Below are 26397 nucleotides of genomic sequence, written 5' to 3'. Positions count from 1 at the left end.
CTTATGCTCATAACCAGATTGTCAGATATGTCTGTAAAATTATATTTGTATTCTACTGCAAAAATCGACAGACTAGGCGAGGCCTCACGTGAATAGACCAGCAAGAATAATGAAGTTGAATTCAGATTTCAATTTTCGGTCAAGTCTGTTCAATGGCTCAACCGTACTTCACCAAATTTTAATAAAACAACATGAATAGAAAACAAAATGAAGCAATTGGGAAACCGAGGGTGTGAGTAACACTCTTTCCTTACCTTAAAAGAAGATCTAATGTGACAGCAAAGCTTCAGTCAGGTGATCACAGTGAAGAATCAAGTATCTGATAAAGTGCTTCAGGACAATCCACAATTCACCTTAAAGACAACAAAAATCGGAAATAAATTTAGTTGTATAGCGTTTTTCACAATACAACATTGTATCAACGCAGCTTTACAGTATACAGTGATAAACACTAGTTTAGGCAAATTAAGGCTTTCAGTCACAAAAAAAACAACTTTTGAATATTCAACACATTCTGCTAAATCATGTTCTCAACCATTGTCTGTGCAAACAAAACAAAAGGGTTATTTAAATGTCAAATGTCTTTTCATTCAGAAAACATCCCTGTTTGGGTGGTCTGCAGATACGGGTTAATAAAGATAGACTGTCATATCTCAGGATTGTGACACACAGACACACAGCCAAAGCCAACACAACAAACGCTCAACGACAATGTTTTCACAGAGAAGACGATGGAAATGCTTTTCACTTAACATTCATTATAGGCAGATTTCTTTCCAAATCTCTACAAATCCCCCATCGGATGCTGCCCAAATCTCAGGGCATCTCAGAGCGCAATCTGCTCTTCCAATCTGCTGTGCGAGAATGAGATGATAGCTTCAGCCAGCTCCTTACTGACATCACCCAGCTCTCTCTCTCTCCCTTTCTGTCTCCACTGCAATTCCTCTTTGCATCATCTTATTCCCTCGGTCAGTCTGTCTGTCTCTCTTCATCTCCCAGTCTGCCCGTGTCCCTCTCTCTTTGTCTCCATGCACCTTATTCTCATCCTGTCTTTTCTCCTGTCTCACCCCATTGTGCTTTACATAAAGACGCGCCAGGGTCCCCCGTGACTGTGCGCTGGAGAAATGCGACAGTCTGGCTGCTCGCATCACGGGAGAGCAATGTGAATTGCAAAAAAGAAAAATTGATGTAATAACGGCCATGTTTAATATTGTAAAGTGATCTTCAACTTGCGAATCCCCTCAGGGCGATGTGAATTAGTTATGCTCATGTAGAGCGGCCTCTTAATTCTGGAGAATTATAGAGCGCTACCTGCATTTGTTAAACGCCTTTCATATAGCCGATGTAATAATGAACGGCGCAAAAGTGGCAATTATTCTCAAATTCAGAAAAAGAGAATTTATTGGCTAAAATTAAAGTGACAGCCGTGATACAATCACCTGGATAGTGCCGGACACAAATCTCATCCGTGACATAGCTTCTTAAGTCGGGATTTGGGGAAATCCAATGCTTAATGCACAAATCTTGCTTTTAGCATTCTGTTTACGTTTCGTCCTTATTTTCAGATTTTGTTTTTAAGCATAAGGTCAAGAAAAAGGTTAAAGGTACTTAAAGGTGCAGTGAGTAACTTTTAGAAGGATCTAATGGTAGAAATGCAATATTATATATATATAACTACATTATCAGTGGTGTATAAAGACCTTACATAATGAATTGTTATGTCTTTATTACCTTAGAATGAGCTTTTACATACACCATGGGTCCCCTTACACAGAAGTCGCCATTTTGTGCCACCATATTTCTACAGTAGCCTTAAATAGACAAATGTTTTTTCACCACTGTATTTTGTCTTAGACCACAACATGTTTGTCTTCTGGGAGCTACCAAGCTTCTCTATGTGTTTTGGTGAACAGTGGACTAAGTCGTTGGTTGCAATTCACAATGTCACTGCTAGATGCCGCTAAAATCTACACACTGCAACTTTAAAGCCTATCTGATATAATGTCACAAAATACATTGTGTCTTGATCAATGAATAAAAATGAACGGTTTGACTACTGCTCTGGTACAGGAAACCTGATTTTAGATCAGTATTTCAACAGAAGAATGTTTTTCCAAGCATTCCCTCTTTGTGAATCCCGCAGCCTTTAGAGAGCAAAATACGGGTGGCGTTTCGCCGACATTCCTTAAAGGCTTTTAAAGCTCAAACCCTGATAAGAACTCCGGCCAGCTGGTCACCTTCAGCTCCTCAGGGTTCACATGGAGGCTTTTGGAGAGGAACAGGCTAACAACTAAACCATCCGTGTTTTATTTCTTTCTACGCCATGATCTGAAAAAGCTCATGTTTGAAAGTCATAACAGATTTACATTACTTCATCTAGGAGTACCAGAGAGAAATGACTTGAGTGCATCAATTACAGTATATTTAAAGGTTATGTGATGTTTTTGGGAGTCTTGTCGCCAGTTAATTCAAGTTGGAGTCAAATCCAATGTTTGTTTCCTTTGGTTAAACGCAACACAAACTAACAGGAGACTTGCACTGCTGTCGACTCCAGTATGCAATTTCAGTTCAATTTAAAAGGAGCATAATTGAATTATCCAAATGTCCTTCACGTTATTCAATTGCTGGCCATTTAGCAGATGCTTTTATGCCAAACAGACTTGTTGTGTAGTAGCAAAAAAGACCGCCAGTACTCTTGCTTGCAGTAATCTTCCTCTTGCTCAAGAGTTAAGAAAACAAGCTTGAAATCTTTGCCTAATCTCTGGTTCACTCGAAGGTCCAGAATTCCTAAAGTTATAAAGATTGCAAATAACACAACATGCACAATAAAAACACTTGTGGTTTCACAGAAAACGAATGGTAGTTTTCACCACCAAAGCTACTTATTTATCCGCTCATAAATATGAGCATGTGCTCATTCAGAAAGAATCTCACCCAAGTCTAAATTTATATCCAAAAGTGAAAACAAGCTGGAAACATTTATGGCCAAACAAATCAGAGAAATTTAGGCAGTTTTCCAATTCCTATATGCTTCAGCATGCCTTGGTCTCATTTCAAAACTTTAATAATAACTTCATGACACTGCCCACAAGCGCTGCGGCCTTTCAAAATGACTCGAGGATAATACGGCATACGTTGCATTTAGATACGCTTGAGTTTCTTTCTTCGCTTCTCCTCAGCAACTATTTAAAGACAGAAACCGAATCCTTCCAAACCGCAGGATACGAGCTCGTGCAGAGATCTGCCCAAACAGAGTTGTGGAAGGGGCTGCTGTTTCCGCCTGTGAGCCACTGAAGTTTGATTAAGTCGGAGAGCCTGAGGCAGGAGGTCTCATCATCCCAGATAAAGCTCGAGAGAGAAAAGATCAACAGGGAATTACTGAAGATAAATAAGGCATGGACATCATCTCACCAAAAAAACAAACAGCAGTAAACACATACGGCTGAGGTCTCGAGGGCTTTGTGTGCTAACTAATGCGGAGACTATCTGATGGTCGAGTTCTTGCCTTGTCAAACTTTGCAGAGATGATTAAAGTTCTCCACTGCATGTTTCTCACCGAGCATCAAAACAGACCAACAAACACAAACTTGCCAAATTAACGTTTGTCCGATTCAAAGTGATTCTTTAATTAAACCCTAACAAATGACTCAGCAGGCTCAATAAATGAGTCCTTTACTGAAGTTAAATTCTTTAAAGAGTAGCGCCACGGTCCACTACTCAGGGAAGCCCAGAGGAATGTCCTGACGCTTCAGGACATTGTGTAAGACTTAAACCTTTTACCACCTTTCACCAGCAACAAGCTGTTGCTGGCATGAGTGGTATCCATTCCATTACAAACAGAGATGTAGGTCAGTTTACGAAATGTTAGACCACCACTGGAAAAAACGCAGTCACATGCAGCATTGCTTTTCCTTCTAGCATTCCTCTCTCTCTCTAAGAGGGCAAAAGATTTGACCCTGGTCATCTCCGTCCAACTTTTCCCTAGAAGAAAAATCAATAGCTTTGGTATTTAGGACACACTGCTCCTGCTTAACCTTTGACCTTTTGACTCTGTTAAACTGCGTAACGAGAAATATGTAGACTTAGTCAAACAGAGGTCAAAAGCATCTTCATTTAAACAACACTGCAGGGTGGTCCTGATGCATACTGGGAGGGGAAATAACTTCCTGGGGAGCATTATGCCACCTTCATTTCTACTGAAATAACAACAGCGCAAACTTTTCCAGACTTTTGGATGAACATTTTCTTTGCTCTGGCAAATATACCCCCACTGTCACTAACTTACTCTCTGCCCTCACTCTTCCTTCAATAAACTCTGCTGTGCCAACGCTTCAATTTTCCTGCAGTACCCACCGGGAAACTATTACAACGGAATAATAGCCGTGGAAACGGGTTGCGCTATAAAAACATAATATTATAAAAGTGAAATATAATTCAAGCCATTGTCCCTTTCCCATCTGCTGCTGGTGTGTGATATGAGAGATTTATAAAGCAGTTCGGCATGTTAGATTAACTGATGGTGCGTTCTGTATTATAATAAGCTGTCGATTGTCACCGAAAAAATAAGATTAGTTCTTCCCGTCTATCTACACGCTATTATCATGCTAATTGAGAACAGTACCCAAAAATCGAAATCTAAATTGAATGCAGCATTGTTGGATTCAGTTTAACGTGGCCAAGTGAGTTTAGGGACACATGCAACTAGGACTGTGTGATATTGAAGAAAAATGTGATTTTGTTCAACAAAAATTATAATAAGATGTGATACAATCATGCTTTAAATTTGTAAAATCGATAAAAATGATAATAACTGAAACTGAAAATTAAATATAACCAACATATGCTTTACATTCTTTCCGTGAAAAAAGAAAGCATCACTGTGTCTCGCCAGTCTCTCTCATTTGGTTATTGCAAACTATTGCGATATGCATATTGCACATCTGTAGTCTAAAATAGAATAAGGAGAAAAGGCATATTTTCTTTTTTGTCTGGAAACTGGGCAGGTTTAAAGGCTGCATGTGGGCCTTCTCTTAGTTTGACAATGTTATATATACAGGGCTTCAGACTAACTTTTTCACTAAGAGCACAACTGAAAATTTTAGGGGCACAACCAGAAAATTTAGGGGCGCACAACGTAAATCAACATGCTAACCAAATCTACGAATTTCCACTGTATTACTAATAAATACTTTAATAATAAATGCAGAAATTACAAATGTGATGTTTCAAATTCAGTGTCACATTTTATTCTGCACTTTTGAAGATGCAACAACAAGGTAAACTGACAGCACCATCACTGCCATGACAGTACAAATATTTTACACGTTAAAGTTCGGAATGGGCCCCCGAGTAATCGACTGATCGAGTATTCGAACGTGGCATCGACGATCAATCACGAAAACGAGGACCGTGTGACATGTGGTAGTGAAGACTGGGTGCGTGTTTGACGTCGACATAAGCTGACATCAGTACCATGCATGATTCAAAAGCTTCCTATGGGCGCTCGCTCTGGCTCCGGCTACCCCGCTGATCCGCGAAACGCTGTGAAGCCTTATCATTGAGGCATTATGGTATTAAAAGGAAACAGTAACTTTCGCATTCACTTCTGTAAGACGAAAATACAGTCAGTCGGGTGCAAAATATACAGCGCTTTCACAAGTTCCGTCATATCATCTCATATTCAGGGTTCCCACACCTTACTTAACTTCAAATTCAAGGACCTTTCAAGGACTTTCCAGGTCCAATACCCTCAAATTCAAGGACTAAATGTGGGGACACATTTCAAGTTAGAGTAAGGTTACATTCGCTTTTCGAGGGAACTCGCGCTGCTTCACTGCGGTGACACTTTGGGGACACCCCCAGGGGTAAGTGCGTCTGAATGTTTATATCAAATTCAAGCAATGGTGAGGCTCAACAACAAAGACAGGGTGACGCGGGAGCCAGGAAGTATATCGCTATCTGAAATATTGCCGAAGACGGCGTTACAGAGACGCAGGAAGTATGGAAAGAGACGCAGCATCTCGTTCCCTTCTCAGGAAACAACAGTTACATACCTAACCCGAGCCGGTTTCAAACACAACTATGCAAAAAAGCATTTTGTTATGAATCAACATTCGCATACAGAAGATATAAGCATTTAAAGTGAACAGTTTAGCACGCGTGCTTTAAAGGCTAGAAATGTTACGATATTATTTTCAATATGATTGCCCCTCCCCTAGTTAATAGAGTACTCATTTTTAAGACCTATGGATTAATCGAAGTGAAAAAATGACATGCATGTACATCACTAGTTAAAGTAAGAAAGAATATGGTTGTGTACATTAATGAAGCATGTGCCTTGCTAACGGAGTAACAAAGTGGCCTCCTGAGAAAAATCTAGTAACTACCAGTCTACATTACACTAACAAAAAAATAACGTATAGATAAGGGAAGAAAACAGGAAATAAAAAAACGCAAGCTTTTCAAGGACTCAAAAAAACAACAACAACTACAGTTTCACACTGTATTCAATGTGTATTTCATGTGATGCACCTTAGGGAAGCAGGGAGAGCTAGAACCCACTCAGCCCTGTCGCTATGTAAATCAATGTATCTCATCATCATATGATATTTTTAGGGGGCTGGAGGGAGATGTGGCACGGAGGGCAGACTTGATTATTTCAGGGAGTCTTGAATTTTCCCAGTTATATCCACTGTGATCACTATATGATGACACAGGGGACTAGAAAAAGGGAGAGAAAATCTGGTTATATGTCAGTAGCGAGAGATGCATTAGGGCTAATATCAGTCTCGGTGGTTGAAATGTGTTTATAGCGAGTTGTTTCTCATACATCAGAGATTGCTCCGCAGGGATGAGCTGCAGGCCAACACACAGATAATGTGAGAAAGCAATAAAGCGAGATCAAATGCAACCGCCTGGAAGCTCCACACCAGAACCGACTGAAGATATCTGCAGGTACCTGGTACATGATACAAATAGCCTTAATGGATAGAAAACTAAAAAAGCCTTTATATAAACATCTTCATTTTTCTTCTCACATACATCCAGAGTGAAGTCATCAAACGGTTGACGGTGGGACATACTTGAGGAACGTGGGGATAGGGTGGGGGCGAGCGTTTTGGCCGAGGCCCAAGGGGTGATTTTATACCCCTTCCCCACCTCTGCAGCCAGACCTAAAAATAAACCCTGTCTCCATAAGAGAGTTTGCAGGAGCAGCGCAAGAGCGATGTCTGTTTCTGATGTAAAACTCAACAGGGTCCAAACCAAACCTAGGCTATGTGCACGTACTCACAAAAATTGGCTCATGCACACAAAGCCAGACATTGAGGTTTAAACTCTCAGATCAGCTTCTTTTTCTTTCCGGCCGAACAAAAATGCCTTGACCAGATCTACAAAAGGTCATAGTGTAGACTTTCCATTTACAGGGGGCAAAGTATAACAACCACTAAAACTTATAACTTATTTGAACCTTTTTCTTTCCAAGTTTGACTTTGAGCAACAATCATTGCACATCTTCAAGAAAAAGAAGGCTCACGAGATCACATATTTCTAAAAAAGGAATTTGACCAATAGTGAGTTATATAAAACGCTCTTATCACAAATGAGATAATATTATGGCGCTTTTCCATTGCATAATACACCACGGTTTGAGTCGGGTCAGCTTACTTTTGAGGCCTTTCCACTGGGTGCAGTACGTAGTACCCAATACTTTTTTTTTGAGACCACCACAGTTGGGGTACCAAGCTGATACCAAAACGTGATGCGAAAACACTGTAGATCACTGATTGGTCTGAGAAAATCGTCACAACCAGCGTCATCGGTATAATGTAAAGATTAGCTTTACCTTTGTGCTAGCTTGCGCCGTCTCGAGTAAACCTGTTGTCATCTGTGCTTTGCTGTGCTTTGAGTCCCCAAACTCCCTTTTAGAGATGAAATTGACCATATGCGCTCGGCACATATTATATGTTCATATAATCTGCCTAAATATAGCCTTACGTGATTCAGAAATACCACTTTAGTATTTAGTATAACGATTTTTAGCAAAGTCCTCTAAGTGTACCAAAGAATTGAATGAACGATGTGTGAAGGTTTCACTGTCAGAAAAAAAATGGTCAAAAATGGGGTAGTAAGGGGGTAACTAAGGCAGAAATATGTACCTTTAAGGTACCAATATTAGCTCTTTACAGACGGTTTCAGCCTTAACACCATAAACAAGCGGCTGTCGCGATCCGCACGTTACTTCCAGTAAACTCCGCTAAGAATAAATAACAACAAAGTTCTTTAAACGTAGTTTATTTATATAACAAGCACAAAAAACAGCACATAGATTACCTAGAAAACCAAAACATTTGTTATTTTCGACGAGGCATTTGTTCAAGAGATCAGTTTAGCAACTAGTCAGACCATTAAAAAAAACAAAACCGGAAGTAAGGTTCAGATCCAGATGTGTATCACGTGTGTACGATGAAACGGTCTATATGCAAAGTTTTAATTTTCGAAAGGGTCCCATCCCAGGGACAGCTAGGGATTTTTTTTCCCCGACAGTGTAAGGTCAAGTAGTTTTTCTAGATTTTTTTTGTTTTAGCTTTAATTTTGTGTTTACTTTAGTTGTTTCATTTACAGATATAATAAAAACCTGCCAGAAATGTTTATTTTAAGTTTCATCTTTCAGTTGATCTCCTACAAATCACCAGTGCTACAGCCATCTTTGAAAAATGTTTCTCTGTAGAAATCGGGGGGACTCACAAGAAATGCTGGTGGTCATATTAAACCTACACCAAAGTAAAACACCTACATATTGAGCATACGTGCACACACATTCACAACCGAATTTTCAATTCAAAGCTGCGTTTTGCGGTTGATGAATGCTGCTTGTCCTGGATGAGTGACGTGTGGCATTGCGGTACCACGGGATTCCACCGGGAAAGAATCTCCTTATCTTCAGGCTGTAATTTCCTGCTCCGTTTCATTCTTTAGAGCCATAAAAATTTTCATTTTAAAAACATGCAGTGAAGCAGTCAAGTCATTTATTCAGCACTAACTCTGATAAGCGCAATTCAGATGCGCTCTTTATAGCCACCTATAAAAAGGCACTGTGAAAGAAAACGCAAACAAATGCGAAACATTCAGACTGACTCTTAAAGGTCACCAACATGCGAACAATATAAAATGAATCCTCTTTCTTTTCTCTCAAAAATTCACATTCTTTCCCTTTAACAAAGTAGATGCTGCCAAACACCTGAAAATAAGTGATGTTCCCCCTAGAAAAACCTCCGTTCTGCTCTTTTTCACTTGACGTCTTCATGTTTGTGCCTCTCCGTTTGTACGTGTGTTTACTTGCTCCCGTTATGGGAGTTTGGGGGTTTTGTGAACTTTCCAAAAACAATCTTCAATTCCACGCAGAGGCTGAAAATCATTGCCGAGAATGTGGTTTTCTCTATGCAGCGTGCTGAAAATCACACACTTTAAATCAGATTCCACGCTCTAAACTCATTACAGGGTGATGGAAGCAACATAACTGGCTGCATAATACTCTATATCAGGTTATCTACGCATGAACGATGCTTTATCTTCCCCCACGAGGGGAAGAGAGGTTAAAATTAAGCCTTTTCTCAGGCATTCTGGGAAAATGAGCATGTTACAAACGAGCCCTAAGACTTTTAAACCAGATTAGAAAGTTGAAGCCGCACCACAATTCCAGCACAAGCAGGTAATCAATGCGGCAGGAAGAGTTGTTCCATTATAAAGTGATTAAGAGATCATTTAAAGCACAATCTGGAGCAACCCCAAAACCACCACCCTGGACTGAGCCAATCGATAACCTGTATGTATTGAGAACAGTAATTAAAAAGGAAAGCTGCAGCTTCCATTCGAAATGCAGGTTGGCATTAGGAAGGCGAGGGAGATTAGGATGGTGGCTGGCGAACGAAAGCCGTGTTCTTGCCCGTGGTAGCGAGCTTTGCTTTGAATTCTAGCATACCAATGTGACAGGGACAAAAAGGTGCCTGTGTGGCAGTGCCTGGAGGCTGCGGGTATGGCTGAATATTCAAATGAGCAAAACAGGGCAATCGTGAGTCTGTAATCGGGTGGATGAGAGAGAATGTATAAAAATACTATAAACAATAACACACTTCGGTGATTTCATGCTGTTAATATTCGGTCTGCATTTAGCTCTTATTTCTTGGATAGCTTTACATCTTCAAAAAATGGAAATGTGTGTAGGCAGCGCCTTTGTCTCTCATATGATTCACAGTGTATGTGCGTGAGAAAGGGAGCTGCGTTTGTTTTCATTAAACCAGCGAAGAAATCCAATAGCAAAACAACCATTTAATACCTTAAAGGAAGTAAAATTCCCTATTAACTATAAAATAGTTTGTATTAACATAAGTACTAATAAATAGAGTTGTATTTATTTCATTTTTATGTAGGGTTAAATACAAAATCAGCACTTTAGACTTATCCAATAGCGTTACTGTAACTGTATATCAACAAATACCTTCATTGTGTCTAGTTGAAAAATTCTTTGTGGAAACACTTTGGCCCGGTTTCACAGACATGGCTTAGCTAATGCCAAGACTAGGCCTAAGCATCTAATATAAACATGCCTTTAAAGGGGCAGTGTGTAATTTTTAGAAGGGTCTTTTGACAGAAATGCAAAATAATATACAAAACTATATTATCAGGGGTGTATAAAGACCTTACATAATAACCCGTTATGTTTTTATTACCTTAGAACCAGACCTTTTTATCTACATACAACGAGGGTCCCCTTACATGGAAGTCGCCATTTTGTGCTGCCATTTTTCTACAGAAGCCCTTAAAGGACCATTTATTTTACCAAGTTGTCTCCGACGATGACATGCTTGTCCAGTGGCGGCCACCGTAGCCTCTCTATGTTTCAAAAGCAAGGGGTGAGCCATGGACTAAGCCGTTGGTTGCAATTCGCAACCTCACCACTACTAGATGCCGCTAAAATTTACACACTGCACCTTTAAAAAAAGACATCACTAGCATATTTTAGGCACTGGCATATTTTAGGATTTGTCAGTAGGGCTGGGAAAAAATCGATTTGATTTTAAAATCGAGTTGGTAGGTCAAATCGATTCATATTTTCAAAAAATAGATTTTTTCTCCCCCTCTGCAGTATAGCGCAGTACATACATTTTGCATTCGCCAAATCTTCCTTCAGGGTTTCCGTAGCACGCTCCCTGCGGCGCAGCCCTCTGCCCCTCCCCTCTCCCAAGGGCAGCGCATGCATACACAAACAACATCGCAAAAACAGCCGGCGAAAGAGGGCAGCTCCTTCCAAAAAAAATATATTCGACTTCAGTGGTGTGGAGTTTGGATGTGTGTAAATTTCATGTTGATGCATTTTATTTAAATATAATAAATATATATTTTTTAAATATATGTACAGTTTGCAAATTATTTTGTTTTAAATGGAAGCGGGGAAAAAAAATCGAATCGAATCATAAATCGAATTTTTTATAAAAAATAAAAAAACACAGATTTTTTTAATCACAGATTTTTTTAAGGGGACAAATCGCCCGGCCCTATTTGTCAGTGCAAGTTATTTCCAGTCGAGAAAGCTTAAACATGTGTTTTAGTCCAAGACTAGCCTTAAGCCTTGTCCGTGAATCTCATGACTCCATTTGGTCTCTTAAAGTCCCTGTAAAGTCAGATATTAAATGTGTTTTGAGTTTGTCACACCACAGAAAAATTTTATTAACCACCCAACCAAATATGAATGCTGGAAAAAACACCAACGAAATAAAATAAGATCCAAATCTTGGAAAAATAGGCAGCATGAGCATTTTCTGCTCTCAAGCGGTGGGGGCGTGTCCGCTGTCTGCGCTGAAACCACACCCACTCGCAGGAAAACTGCCGTCCCCTCTCAACTTCCAAATACAGCTACAACCTGAATGGATGCTCGCAATTGTGTTAGGGGCGGGGCCATGTTTAAACCTTGCCCAAATAATCCTGAAATGGTAAAAAACTGTTTAATGATCTAACTCTGCAATTTAGTACTAAGTTTACAGTATTTTGCTGTATTTCAGCAATACATTTATAATGTGTTTAACAAATTTTCAAGATTGAAAGAGACTTTTAGCTACAAACCTCACAGTGCTACAATATCAAAGCAAACTGTTTATAGTAGAGGTCAACCAATAATGGATTTTACCGATACCCAAGTTGGTTCCCTACTTGCCAATAACCGATTAATCGACCGACAGTTTTCAAATGGATACTGGATAAAAAAACAAACATAACACTCAAAGTGAAACAGTGCTAAAATATATAACACAAAGTAATTAACCAACCTTGACGACAAACTTATGTTCCTGCTCTTGTTTCTCTGCTAATGTAGCATCTCAGCAAATTAATCACTTCATTATGACGCACTCGGAAACACTATCGTCATGGATTTTTTTGCCCATAGCCGATTGTTCCACCAATTAACTATCGGTGCCGATTAGGGACGTGCGATAATTTGCACGCGATAGTCATTGCGCATCTCGTCAGTGAAGCCGGTTCCTTGATAAGTAGTAAATCACCATCCATGCTTACAGATGGAGCCGCATTAACTGCACAAAGCCGTAGTTCACTTATAATAGGCTTAGTTTAGTAAATGCATCCCTAGTGCCGATTAATCGTCAAAACCGATTAATCAGTCTTCCCTTTAGTTTATAGTTACAATGCAAGTCTACAGTATAAAAGTGCCAAAAAAAGCATGCACACAGAGCTTTACTTGTAGTACACATATTCCTTTCCGAATAGCTGTACTCTTTGCCCTAGTTGGGTGAAGCCTTTGACGGCACATGAGGATTTAATAAAAAAAATAGCTGTCATGGTAACATATCATGGTAATCCTTGCTCTGGACATCTGTTGTTACTCCAGCACCCACAAGCAACTGATTACACGCATGGAAATGTATAAAACACCAGAAACGTGTATTGTACGCTGTTGTACTCAGCACAAGGTCTGCTTTTCTTTTAGCTCGGTTTAATCTTCCTTAATTTGCAAACATATCTTTGTCTTTGTGTAGTATCTGGACACACTCCATCTCAGCGTGCTTTGCAGGAGTGGCCAGTACTCCGTGTCCCTCCATCTGTGGCTGCTGTGGTTGTGAGCGTGATGTTTGACAAGAGGGTTAAAGTTTCAGAAAAATGGCTTACAAAGCTGCTGGAAGCCAGGCAGTCTGTCCAAGGGCAGAAGGAAACTGAGGGCTGAGGCCTGTCTCTCGTCCAACGTCAAGTCCAACACTCATGCTCCCTCCCTCTCTCTCTCTCTCTCTCTCTCTCTCTCAGCTTGCATCACTAGCTTTCTCACCCCATTCTGCTGGTAGTAACAGTCCTTGCCTCCAGGCAGGAGTACAAATAGGTTTGGTGTTCTGAAGTGATTCTGAAAGGTACCAGAATTACTTTAAGTGTGAATGTGCTACAAATTAGCATCATTGACCACCAACTACTTGATAACAGGGTTTAGCACGACGGTGCCATCCATTACAGCAGATTATAGAGGACTGAAATAGTTATCATGACCTCTCAGCTGTAATCTCGGACCCATACCGTAGTAAACTTAAACATGGCATTAACAAACACTACAGCCGATCCAGCGCACTCTATGTGGAAGTGCCTCCCCACAGCGTAACCACACATTTATAATACCTGAAACCACACAAGTTATACCCAACTGGGGAGAGAAAGGCAGGTTTGAAGGCCAAGGCCCACTGATCGTGATGCCAGGCTCGGGCTGACTGCCCCCACGAGAAGGGCTGCGTAATAGATGATGCAGCGGCTCCGGGTCTGACAGGTAATAATTCACTCCCCAGGGGTACGAAACCCCTCACTGGACTCAGGCAGCCAGGCAGGAACAAACAGATCTGATTCTACTGCGCCCCACAAACTTCTCACCAGCCTCCATAGCCTTACCTTTACGTGTGCCTAACAGCAACTGCCTACCCTGTTGCCATGGGTTACAACAATCAAAATGAAATATGAGGGGCCATTATGGTGCCGACTGAACTCCCTGGGGTAACTAATTGAACGTGATCTATTGTGTCTCACCGCCGGTCCAGAACAGGTACATTTGGTCGTTTAGTGCAGATTCAAATGTAAATGAATCGATTCGGTTCGAAAACGAACTCGCATTTGTTCCATTCCGCAGTTTCAATCCATCATAAAAATGGCTATGAATAACTAAACCAGTGAAACAAGTCCTAAAAGTAAATTGCCCACGTCTGATGAAATCGGAAAGAAACAAAGGTAGATGGCTTTGATCCAATCGTAGCACCCAGGCTATTTTAGTTCTCATTACCCTAAGAGCCATTACGAGCCCACAGTCATCCGCGGTGCACAGTTAGCGTAACATCATTCGGGGCAAAACTACAGCAACAGGAAATTGGAAATAAAATTACACCCCAGGCTATACGCATCATTACCTCAGCCCCGAGGCAGCCATGATGGGGTAAGATAAAACTGGTGGTAAAGGTTGGAGGGGGAAATGCCTTGGGTCTAACTACCAGAGACCACCAAATGCAAATAAACCTTAAACTACTGATATTAATTAAGTTAATGGTGAGCAGGTAAATGTTTATAGTTTATATTAAAACCAAGGACAAGGGATGTCAGCAGTCGTGATGACTCCAAACTAAGGGATCAAAGTCTCAGACAAAAGGCATACATAACACAGAATGCCGATGAGATCATCCAACAATTTCACGTTTCGTGCTATATAATTTACAAAAAAAATGTAACAATCACCAATAATGTGCCTTTCATACAAGAAAGACAACTAAACTGCCATAAGTGGAGGAGAACAACAAGCAATACACTACGACAATACGACACAATAGTGACTTTAAACAAGATGATTTATTAAATAGGCGTACTTATAACAATCTTAATATCGGGTAAGCCAGAAAAAAAGGGCCATTTCAAGAAATAGGCTACACATAAGTCTCTAGACGAACTCATTAAAATTGCACTTGTGCCATCAGAATTGCTGGTTAAATATTTTAAGAGCACATGTATTGTAATTATGAACCAAACCCACTCATTAAATAAGAGTTATTAAACGTTTAAAAGGAAGTAGAGGACCACAGGAAAACGTGTAATGATAGCCCACCAATCTATTCATTATTCAATAAGTCTTAGATGATTTAAGAAACCTCGGGGTGGATGACAGAAATATACCTCCTGCAGTCTGAGGGATGAATGCTGGCTAATATTCAGGCTTAGGGCTGAATTTTGGCAGAGACGAAATCGCTTAAAGCAATTCAACAGCTCTGAATCGCCTTTAAAATAATTATTAAAGAGGTTTTTCTTATTTTATTGAGCCCTTCCACCAAACTAAGACAGTTTGGGGTACCATAGAAAAAATATGGTTTTAGTCATAACAAGAACAAAGAAAAACAAATTTATTCAGAAAACACCGAATACTCATATTAAAGCATACAATAATTAATTGGTCTTACAGGGACAGTAGTAAGACTTATCATGGTATTTTTTGCAAGCGTAATTATAAGCAGCCTTTTAAAATACTCCGTCCAGCACGCTGCTGTCAAAGCTGTGCAACACGCTTCAAAAATCATGCACTCTCTTTATGACTACTTAAAAATATTAAATGGATAAAAATCGTCAACAATATCCATAATCAGTATTTTCGACAGCGAGATACGACGATGTCTGCGTATATTTAACTCAGCTAGCGCAATGAAAGTGCTGCGCGTGTTATCTAAACAACTGGACGCGTGTCGTGTAGTGATCGCGACCACAGACGCGATAAATGTCTAGCGTGCCAACACCTACAGCAACCGCAAATACAGGTTCAGCTGGAAAACCCAATATGAAAAACCCAATACTTTAAAGTGGCCAGTGTGACTCATACGATGTCAACAATCATATCACAGAATTAAAACATGAAACGCAGTGGTTCCTTCACTTGTGCAATGCAGAGCATTGCGTGTAGATATAACAACACCAAAAACGCGAAAAACTAGAGAGAGCAATAATTCAGATCACAGCCGTTCTGTTTTTAGCAATAAAGACTGCCTGTACATCGCCACACAGTAAAATACATGTATCGTCTGCTTATTCCCCTCAAACTCTGCAAAATATTGCGGTGTTTTTTTTATCCCAAACAAACTTCACCGACTGTCATGTCCAGATTTCAGATCCAAGAGAAAGACGCAATGAACAAACTTCTAGCGATGAAGAAAAACAGCCCGTTTACCTTTGTTTTCCTTTTAATGTTCCTTTGTGTTCGTGTCGGACGCTGATCCCTCGCAGACTCGAAGCTGGCTTGTATTAAACACGGACGAAACAGAAAATCGGACCGTTTCTTTAGCGTTTCTCGTTAATTTTCTTCATTAATCATATTGGTAAGCCCCCTGGCGCGCACACAGTTCACACACGCCTATTACCAAAGCAAGACTGCGCTAAAACTCTGTTACATTGAGTACGATCGCGTTCAAGTCACGCCCATGGATTTAAATGACAGGCCGGTTATCCAATCATCATCCGCCGAAGTATTTTGGATGTTTCTCTTTAAAAGTTCCCCCGAAGCCCCTCCCAAAACGTGCCCTGTTTGAATTGTAGATCCATGTACATGACTAATAATCCATTACATATCCAAAACTGCTGGTGTGACTGGACTCAGATGGCTAATGGCAAATGAGATGATAGCATTTAGAGTTACATCATAAAATAAAGGGCATTTTGTTCCATTATGTGGATTTGTAACACTGTTATGTGTTGATTGTAGGCTCAGAGCAAACATTCAGCTGTGTGACTGCACCCAGAGTTATTGCAGAGAGGAAATCAGCTTGGTTCAGTGGGCACTTTTAGAGAGCTCAACTCTCCCTTGACAAGAGATTTCCAGCAGAGCTTAGCCGTGGACCATAAAACCTGGTTTAGCTGCCGTGGTCAGCCACTCCGGTCCAGCCATGTAATGTGGCTGAACATATTTTCCCTCTCTATTTAGATGTTTTTGTACTATAAATGCTCTAAGCTCTATGACCTATTGGTACTATTGGTGATTTTCTGGAAAATCAAAAAGAAAGGGGATAAGTACATATAGCATGGAAAAGATCAACAGGTTTTAGGCATGGATGGTGGACAAAATTATGTTTATGATTTCCAGCATGTCAGACTGTTTAAGATGTTTTGGAACTAGTTTGCACATAGTAAAATTATCTTTATATTTTGCGCTGTCATGCTTTTCTTGGGTTTTTTGGTTGCTTTGGAGCATTTACAGTCAGATTTATCTGAGTAATTTCCTTTGGCAATTGGATGTTTGCTGAAAGCCCAGTAACTGTGGCGAACTTTTTGGAAAAGAAACAAATCCATTCACTGTAGATCTGCCCATACAGCCCCACATCCTTCAATGAAAAAAGGGTTCAGCTTACTGTTCCGTAATGCATGTTGGCAAAAATGTTACACATGTTTTTCTATATTTCATCTCCTTAACTTGTCAATGTAGTTCAATTCAATTGTATTTATATAGCGCTTTTCACAATTGTTTAATTGTTTTGAATTGTTTAATTGTTTTACATTAATAAAAACAGGAGAAAACACAGAAAAATCGGTGGACAACATAAGTAGCAGAGTACAGGGGCTAAAATTAACCTGTAGCGAGTGTAGTAATAAAGTAACGTATAGAAGAGTGTTCTAAGTTAAGCCAATGTCAGCGGACTACCTAGGGGTTGAAAAAACTCGAAACTATTTTTAATAGGAGGAAAGAGTCCTATGGAAAAAAAAACCTTGAGAGAGACTATTTTATTAAATTTTATGGGAATTAAAACACACACGCACACGCACACGCACACGCACACACACACACACACACACACACACACACACACACACACACACACACACACACACACACACACACACACACACACACACACACACACACACACACACACACACACACACACACACACACACACACACACCTAAAGGATTATTAGGAACACCTGTTCAATTTCTCATTAATGCCATTATCTAATCAATCAATCACATGGCAGTTGCTTCAATGCATGTAGGGGTGTGGTCCTGGTCAAGACAATCTCCTGAACTCCAAACTGAATCTCAGAATGGGAAAAAAGGTGATTTAAGCAATTTTGAGCGTGGCATGGTTGTTGGTGCCAGACAACCCTGTCTGAGTATTTCACAATCTGCTCAGTTACTGGGATTTTCACACACAATCATTTCTAGGGTTTACAAAGAATGGTGTGAAAAGGGAAAAACATCCAGTATGCGTCAGTCCTGTGATCAAAAACTCCTTGTTCATGCTACAGGTCAGAGGAGAATGGGCCGACTGATTCAAGCTGATAGAAGAGCAAATTTAACTGAAATAACCACTTGTTACAACCAAGGTATGCAGCAAAGCATTTGTGAAGCCACAACACGTACAACCTTAATAGGCTACAACAGCAGAAGACCCCACCAAGTACCACTCATCTCCACTACAAATAGGAAAAAGACGCTACAATTTGCACGAGCTCACCAAAATTGAACAGTTGAAGACTGGAAAAATGTTGCCTGGTCTGATAAGTCTCGATTTCTGTTGAGACATTCAGATGGTAGAGTCAGAATTTGGCGTAAACAGAATGAAAACATGGTACATCATACCTTGTTATCACTGTGCAGGCTGGTGGTAGTGGTGTAATGGTGTGGGGGATGTTTTCTTGGCACACTTTAGGCACCTTAGTGCCAATTAGGCCTCATTTAAATGCCACGGCCTACCTGAGCATTGTTTCTGACCATGTCCATCCCTTTATGACCACCATATACCCATCCTCTCTATATAAAATAATAATTATAAAGACTCTTGTTTTAATTGCGTCTTTTTTGTTTTAATTCTTGTTTATATTTCTGCTTCAGTGTGCAATATTCAAACAAAAGCTCTGAAATATAGTGAGTTCCAAAGGTCTGAGACCGTAACAAAAAAGTGTTAAATTTTCAATATTAATAACAACAACAATAAGAATATTAATATAAATATATTTTATTATTGACATAAATTAGTGTAAACAAAAATGTCAAATTTGTTTTCTGTATTTTCCAGGTTTTTTTTTGTTTGTAAATCCCAGATTTTAAATCTCATGAAAATCCTCCTGTTTTTACTTCTCTCTAATTAAACTATCATGTGATGCTTTAAATGTTACTGAGCCTCATTGAAGTTTACATGTTAACATTCCTTGAAACATTCAGTCTTGACTCAAAACCTCAAAGTGCTGTGGTTTATCATATGACCTGCCCACACTGTGTTTATACACACAAAAACACTGACTTGGTGGCTCACATCTTGTTGTTGTCATCATCTCTAGCAAATCATGTGGTTAGAAATCTAGAAAACTCCTGTTCCTGGAAACAAACAGACACTGTTAAGACTACGAACACTGTGGATCGATATAAACAGAAAATATATATTTTAAAGAATTCGGGTTAAGATTATGTTTCTTTGCATTTATGTTCTGCACAAAATTACAAATGATTCTTACTTTCAGTTGAGTACTTTTATAATAAAACTCTTACAAAGTTATGATTTAAAAGGTGACATACACTGTATCTTTAAAAGCATCGTTATGAGGATAGTAAAGCTCATAATTCAGTTTATTTTATGGTCAAATTTCACCCTATTTCTGACCCTTAGAATTAAGTAGGCCATTTTGTACAGAAGTTCAATATTTACAACTTCATCCGCATGTGAAATGAGATACGCCGTTATGCAGCTCTTATTTATGAGCTTTAGGTTTGCTGTCAAGTCCAATATATGTTTTTAGCTGCAATATCCTCCAATAATAGTCCTTTAGCAAAACTTGTCTTAGATTGTGGCAGGGTTACAAAACAATCCTAAAATCTTAATTTGTGTTGTACCTGTACAATGCTACCACAATGTGAAGCAGACACAGGACTTTGTTAAAAATATTCCCCAGTTTTTCTAATGTTGACATTTTTCAGAAGCAGTGGTGGTTAAAGGGGTTTGGACACACTGATCAAATTTCCCTAACATATGCTTATATTCATCATCAAAATATCTTACTACATTTCAACATCAACACATTCATTTCATTTGACTTCAGTGACACTGTTTTATAAATGTGGTGGGTTTGAGACCACATTAAAAATCTGGAACAATTCCAAGGAAATAATTCAAAATAATTCCCAAATTTGCAAATCATAAAAATAAAATAACCAAGTTCAGGACCTTGAGGATGAACTCTTCTATACAGAATGTGAAGATAACAATATTAATAATACTGGAAAAACATTGATCCAGTACTGTGCAAAAGTCTCAGGCCACCATGCCAGAATTAGATTTGTTCTTTTATGTTATAGTGATCGTATAAAGTTGTTTCTCAGACTCTTTAATAGAATACATCAGAAATGTGTATATAGTATTAAAAACTGTATAAAATGTAAACTGATTTGTCAAGTTTTTAGGGTAAACTCCCTTGAGCAATAGTAGGAAACTGCAGGATCTCTTAAACCTAAATAAAATTACATCCTAATTTCAAATTTTTTACTTCATTCTGCTCAAAAACGCTCAAGATGTGTTTAGTGCCAAGAAAGGTCACACTAAACACCGACGATGCCTAAAGAAAACATCTAGTCCTGAAAATTAATTTTTTAAAATATATATTTCCTGTATTTTCTGTTTGCATTTTAATATAATAGATTGAAAAAATAAACATGGATGGACATTAAAACCTCTAAAACAAAAGTCTGGTGGTGGTGGACTTTTGCACAGTACTGTATATATATATATATATATATATATATATATATATATTAGGGATGCACCGATATGGAAATTTTGGCCGATAACCGATAACTCTTTAAATTTGGGGGCTGATAGCCGATATATAGGCCGATAAATATTCATATTATTTTCACAATGAAAAACTCGCAGACCGCGGACATCTTGTCTTTGCGCTAGACTAGCATACTCTTCTTAGGCCCGCAACATGTGTCATCTTCGTGCTATGTCACAGAAAGCACCAATCAAAACTTCAAATGGCCAGCAATGAGCAAGTGAAGTGGTTCAACAAACCAAAATAATACATAATTTATCGGCTTTCATTTATCGGCCTAAGTTTGCTATCAGACTGATAACCGATAATATTAAAAATAAGCAGTTATCGGCCGATAACGATATGTCGGCCGATATATCGTGCATCCCTAATATATATATATATATATATATATATATATATATATATATATATATATATATATATATATATATATATATATATATATATATATATATATATTAATGAAAATTGTATTCATTTTGAAAGAAATACCACTATTATCAATAACGGCCACAATAGACCCTACTGTATGTGTAAGAAATCATTTGCTAACAAAAGAAAAGGTATCATTCCTTAGAGGAATGTTATGATTAGACCAGAACAGACAGAAACACAAAAGAAACAGATGTCACAAGTCAAAAAACACAAGCCCAATGAATAAGGTATAGCAATAACGTGACAAAAGCGCCGTCAACCAGTCATAACTTTCACATGACTCTGAAACAAAAAGGCTGAAGGGAAACTGAGGAAGGAGCTCAAACCAACATCAGCAACATCCTAATCTTTATATCATTCCACCTGCAGGCAATTTTTTCAGTATTGTTCAGACTAGTGTCCTTCCATTTAGCATCTTCATTCTCTCTACTTGTTCTATTTCTAGAATATTCAGATTCGGTCGGCAGATGGTCGGCAGATCAGTGTAACAGCTCAGTTTTGCTGTGCCTCATTAATGGGGAATCTTTCATTTTAGCCTATTACAAATGTGAACACAGTAAAATTGCAGCGTGTCAGCTGGTCTGACCTCCAGAGCCTGTGATGATAAAATTTTATTAATGAGAATATCCTAACCACACTCAGGTCAAAAATAAGATTGTATCAGTGACTTTTCTCAACTCAAATCTATGTTTAACTTAACAAAAGTTGATTTCCAGGCATCTAAAACCAATGGAGCGGTTTAAATGTTAGTGTACTGTAGTTGCAATAGTTTGGTTCCTTAAAGAGTAACTAAACCCTAAACCAACTTTTTTTAGTTAATGATCTGTAAGAATGATGCTTTATTAGTGCTGGTCATTGATTTTAGTAAGTTTTTTGACATTTGGATATAAAGTGTTTCAATACTACAACATATGGTGTAAAAACGTCTAAGTGCTGCCCTCTTGAGGTTGAACGGTAGGTACTGCAGTTGAATTTTCCTATTGGATGTTGGGTCCAAAAAATGACTCGTGACGTAAGCAGATGCAAGCTCACCACGCCCTTGTTACGATCTCACCACACACTTGTTCGTCCCCTCTTTCTCTGTTGGGATCTGCCCACTTTTCTTGCATTTTTCAAATATTGCCAGTGGGTGGAGTCACGCTCTGACCAGGGGTTTAGTTACGCTTTAAAGAGCCCCTATTTACCTTTTCATGATTTTACATTTCTTTTGGTGTGATTTTACATTAATTTCTACAATGACGCGAATTATTGTCTCCAAATGAAATCTCTTTTCTTGGACTACAATGAATGCAAGGATTGTATTCAACAATTTACTTTCACAGCCAGCTGACGTGGATTTGAAGCACTGCCGGCTTGTTATTTGTTGTTTTTACGAATGCAAATGCAGACATGGTTTTATGTTTTAGTATCCTTATTATAGACTGTAAAAAAGATGGATGTAGTGTCCGTGATGTAACCCATTGGTTTCTAAAGAACATTTTTGAAGCTTACAGTAGGCGTTGTCTGCCGTCGTCATCTTGGCTTGCCGTCGCAATCTTGGCTTGCCGTCGCAATCTTGGCCGCACGTCACTGAGGTGGCTGGTTGCTGAAACCACGCCCGTCTAGCTTGACTCCAGTGACAGCAATGGCTGTTCACCCCTCACTCAAGTGGCCATGACCTTAATTATACAGAACTTTAAGGCTTAATATAATTTAAACAGACGAGTTACAAAAAAAATCACCCCCCTCACAGTTGTCATGATGGGCAAACTTAGCTATACAGATCAAAAACACTTTTTGTACCAGGCTGTATTATTATCATATTATTTTCTACTGTAAAGTTGGGCATTTTAACATGGATGTCTATGGGAATTGAGTCCCTTTTGGAGCCAGCCTCTAGTGGCCAGTTGATGAATTGCAGTTTAAATCACTTCCGTATTGGCTTCATCAGAGAGATCGGAAGGTTGCCTCTCGATCCTTACCCTATACCTGAACCAATCTGTTACATTTTGCTTAAGACGCACTGCCAAAGTTGATCGGTCAGCTTGGTCAGCTGCATTTTCTGGATCATATTATCTCCTGTTGGGAGCTGATGTTTCAATATGGTAAGGGGTGTCACATTCCGTAGCATGCTTGAGGTATTCGGCCAATCACAACACACTGAATGGCTGGCTTATCAAAGCACGCCGCTCTTTCTCAGATTAATGAGCTTTGTAGAAATCAACTCGTTTTAGAAAGTTGGGACATAGAGAACCAACAATAATGGAAACTGTAAACATTTTTGTCAAATCTTTGTTACTTTAAAGGGATAGTTCGGCCAAAAACAATATTAAACCCATGATTTACTCACCCCCAAGCTGTCTGAGTTGCATATGTCCATCATTTTTTAGACAAACACATTTTCGGATATTTTAGAAAATATTTTAGATCTTTCAGTTGATTAAATGTAATATTACGGGGTCCAGCCATAGTCCACGACCTTCAAGTCCAAAAAAAGTGCGTCCATCCTTCACAAATTAAATCCAAACGGCTCCAGGATAAACAAATGTCTTCTGAAGGTAATTCGTGCGGTGTTGTTGTAGAAATATCCATATTTAAAATTTTATTAACGTAATTAACTACCTTCCGATAGCGCCGCCATCTTAGTCTCATCCGCATTCAGGATGAGAGCTTACGCAGCATACAGAGGTTTCTCTGCTGCTGCTCTGTCCCCCCGCCCTCCGAATTTGTCATACGTAACTAAAAAAGTGCGTACACTACACCAATACTCTCTCCTGAGTCTAAGATGGCGGCGCTACCGGAAGGTAGTTAATTACGTTAATAAAATTTTAAATATGGATATTTCTACAACAACACCGCACGGATTACCCTCAGAAGACCTTTGTTTATCATCCTGGAGCCGTTTGGATTTAATTTGTGAAGGATGGACGCACTTTTTTTGGACTTGAAGGTCGTGGACTATGGCTGGACCCCGTAATATTACATTTAATCAACTGAAAGATCTAAAATATTTTCTAAAATATCCGAAAATGTGTTTGTCTGAAAAACGATGGACATATGCAACTCGGACAGCTTGGGGGTGAGTAAATCATGGGTTTAATATCGTTTTTTTGCCGAACTATCCCTTTAACTCTTTCCCCGCCATTGACAAGTTAACTCGTCAATTAAGAACAAACACTTCCCTGCAAATGTTAAGTATTTCCGGCTTTCCGCAATACTGCTATTATTCACCATGTGACGACGCTCTTCAGCAACTTGTAAAACCCGAAAGTATCACCTTAGAGCAAACAGCTGTATGTCCGTGTAATTTTGAGGATCGCTCTGCATCTGATCTTTATCAAAAGTTCTTACAAAAATGGAATTATCTCAGCTTTTTGCTCAAAATGTTGTGTTTTTGAAGAAACCTTCCCATATTTGAGAGGTGATAAAAGAGAACTAATGGATGAAACTTTTTCTTTTTTTAAACCAAAGGGTCTGTTCTTTCTGATCTTTGTATGTTTATATATTTTAAGTAGAAAATTTTCTGGAAGGCATTAAAGTTTTGTGAAAATCTTAAAAAAGCTGGCGCTGGCTATAAAAAATGCTGGGGGTGAAAGAGTTTACTTAAAAAAATTAGCTTAAACAAATTCAACTTTTTTATAAGTTATGTCAACTTATCACAGTTCTAAAATAGAAGGTTGACTTCTAAAACCAAGTTAACTTCATTCTGCCTTTTTTACAGTGGGTATGTGGAAAATAATGTTTTTTGAACCATAAACCACGTGAACATATTGCATTACACCAATTACACAAAATAACATTCTTTATAGCAACCTTTTATGGGCTCTTTAAATAAAATGTGGATGTTATGTTTATAACTCCGTATAGGTCTGTCATGCCACGTTTTACATGACTTAACAAACCTATGAACTTAATCCACGTTCTACTTTAATTAAACACCCATCTGTCTGAAGAAATGAGGTCATGACAGGATGTGTCATTTATATCAAAGTACACTGTGATTTTTATTTAGAAAACACTGGAACAGGTCTAGAAAATATCTTTTTGTACTAAACAAGGACAAAATTGTGATTGTAAACAACAAAACATTTCAACAAGTGTCTTCTGTCACCTTCAGCTCTCTGTTAAGATGTATGGAATTAAATGAAGTGCTCTGTGCGAGGATTGAATTCACATTCAGCCGGGCCTACAGCTGAAGAAAATGAGTTGACCCGAAGAGCAGTTTGGTGCACCAAATCTAAATTCCCCTCATCTCTCAATGTCAAAATTAAATTGTATATTCTATGAACTCTTCGAAGCTGAACTTCTTCTTTTGACTAAACAGCGATGGCATTTCCCGCATATGCAATGATTTGTGGCCTGAATGCAGTTTTGGGTAACATGCACATTGTTGGTTTAAGGAAGAAACAAAGATTATTGTCTAGTTTAAGCGGGTTAAAATTATTATGCCATTTTGAATCTGTGTGTGTACGGCTCTTTTTCTCTCTCGCTCTCTCTTGACAGAAACCCTAGAGCATAAAAATGATAATAACGGAGAATTTTGGAAAGCATGAGGTCAGATGAGGTTCAGTGCTGCTCTTCCTCTGGGTCTCCGTGCCGTCCATGTTCAGGATCAAAGTCTTTAAGACCTTTATTTGCCGTCTTTCTGATCTGCATTAGGCAACCCTGGCTGCAAAATAAATAATGCTTTCATTTACAAGTTTATCAAACACATAATTCTGTGCCTTCCTGCCAAGGACATGCTGCCAAGTCAAGTAATGGAGCTGAAGAGAAAATCGGAAGTTATTACAGTGATTAATCAAACAATCTTCCATAATGCATCACTTTGCATCGCCCATAACAACAGCAAGCTTCTGTTTGCCTCTGAAACAAAAATAGAATCTATAATAGGTTAGGTCATGATGGTTGACTAGCTTAACAATTCAATTAGTCAGGTCAACTAATTGATGTTTTGATATTTATAACACATATTCTTTAATTATTGTACTACCTTTCTTGATCATGGTAGTTTGTTCATCCCTCAACAGTAGTTATCACACCGATTATCTATAAATCTAAAAGTCGTACACAAATCTAATCAATATTCAACACCATTCAATATCCGACACATATGCAAGTTCATGTATTCAATAATCGTCTAATGAGTCCCTTGTAT

General features: G+C 38.8%; 1 protein-coding gene across 6 annotated transcripts in view; it reads right to left on the bottom strand.

The window, feature by feature from the left end:
• The window catches only part of sema6cb (semaphorin 6Cb), a 354388-nt gene that overhangs the window by 148159 nt on the left and 179832 nt on the right, over positions 1–26397 (bottom strand). For 2 of the 6 annotated variants that reach the window (XM_055210271.2, XM_073872211.1), the window contains exons 1-2: positions 16235–16479; positions 255–353 (exon numbers count right to left, since the gene is read on the bottom strand). The gene's annotated coding sequence lies outside the window, so the exon portion shown is untranslated. Of the gene's footprint in view, positions 1–254; positions 354–16234; positions 16480–26397 lie in introns of those variants that run through there. The other 4 variants (XM_073872208.1, XM_073872209.1, XM_073872212.1 and 1 more) reach the window with 3 other exon arrangements.

This window comes from Misgurnus anguillicaudatus, chromosome 10, assembly GCF_027580225.2.
Source record: "Misgurnus anguillicaudatus chromosome 10, ASM2758022v2, whole genome shotgun sequence".
NCBI lineage: Eukaryota > Metazoa > Chordata > Actinopteri > Cypriniformes > Cobitidae > Misgurnus > Misgurnus anguillicaudatus.
This window is presented reverse-complemented; position numbering and strand designations above follow the sequence as displayed.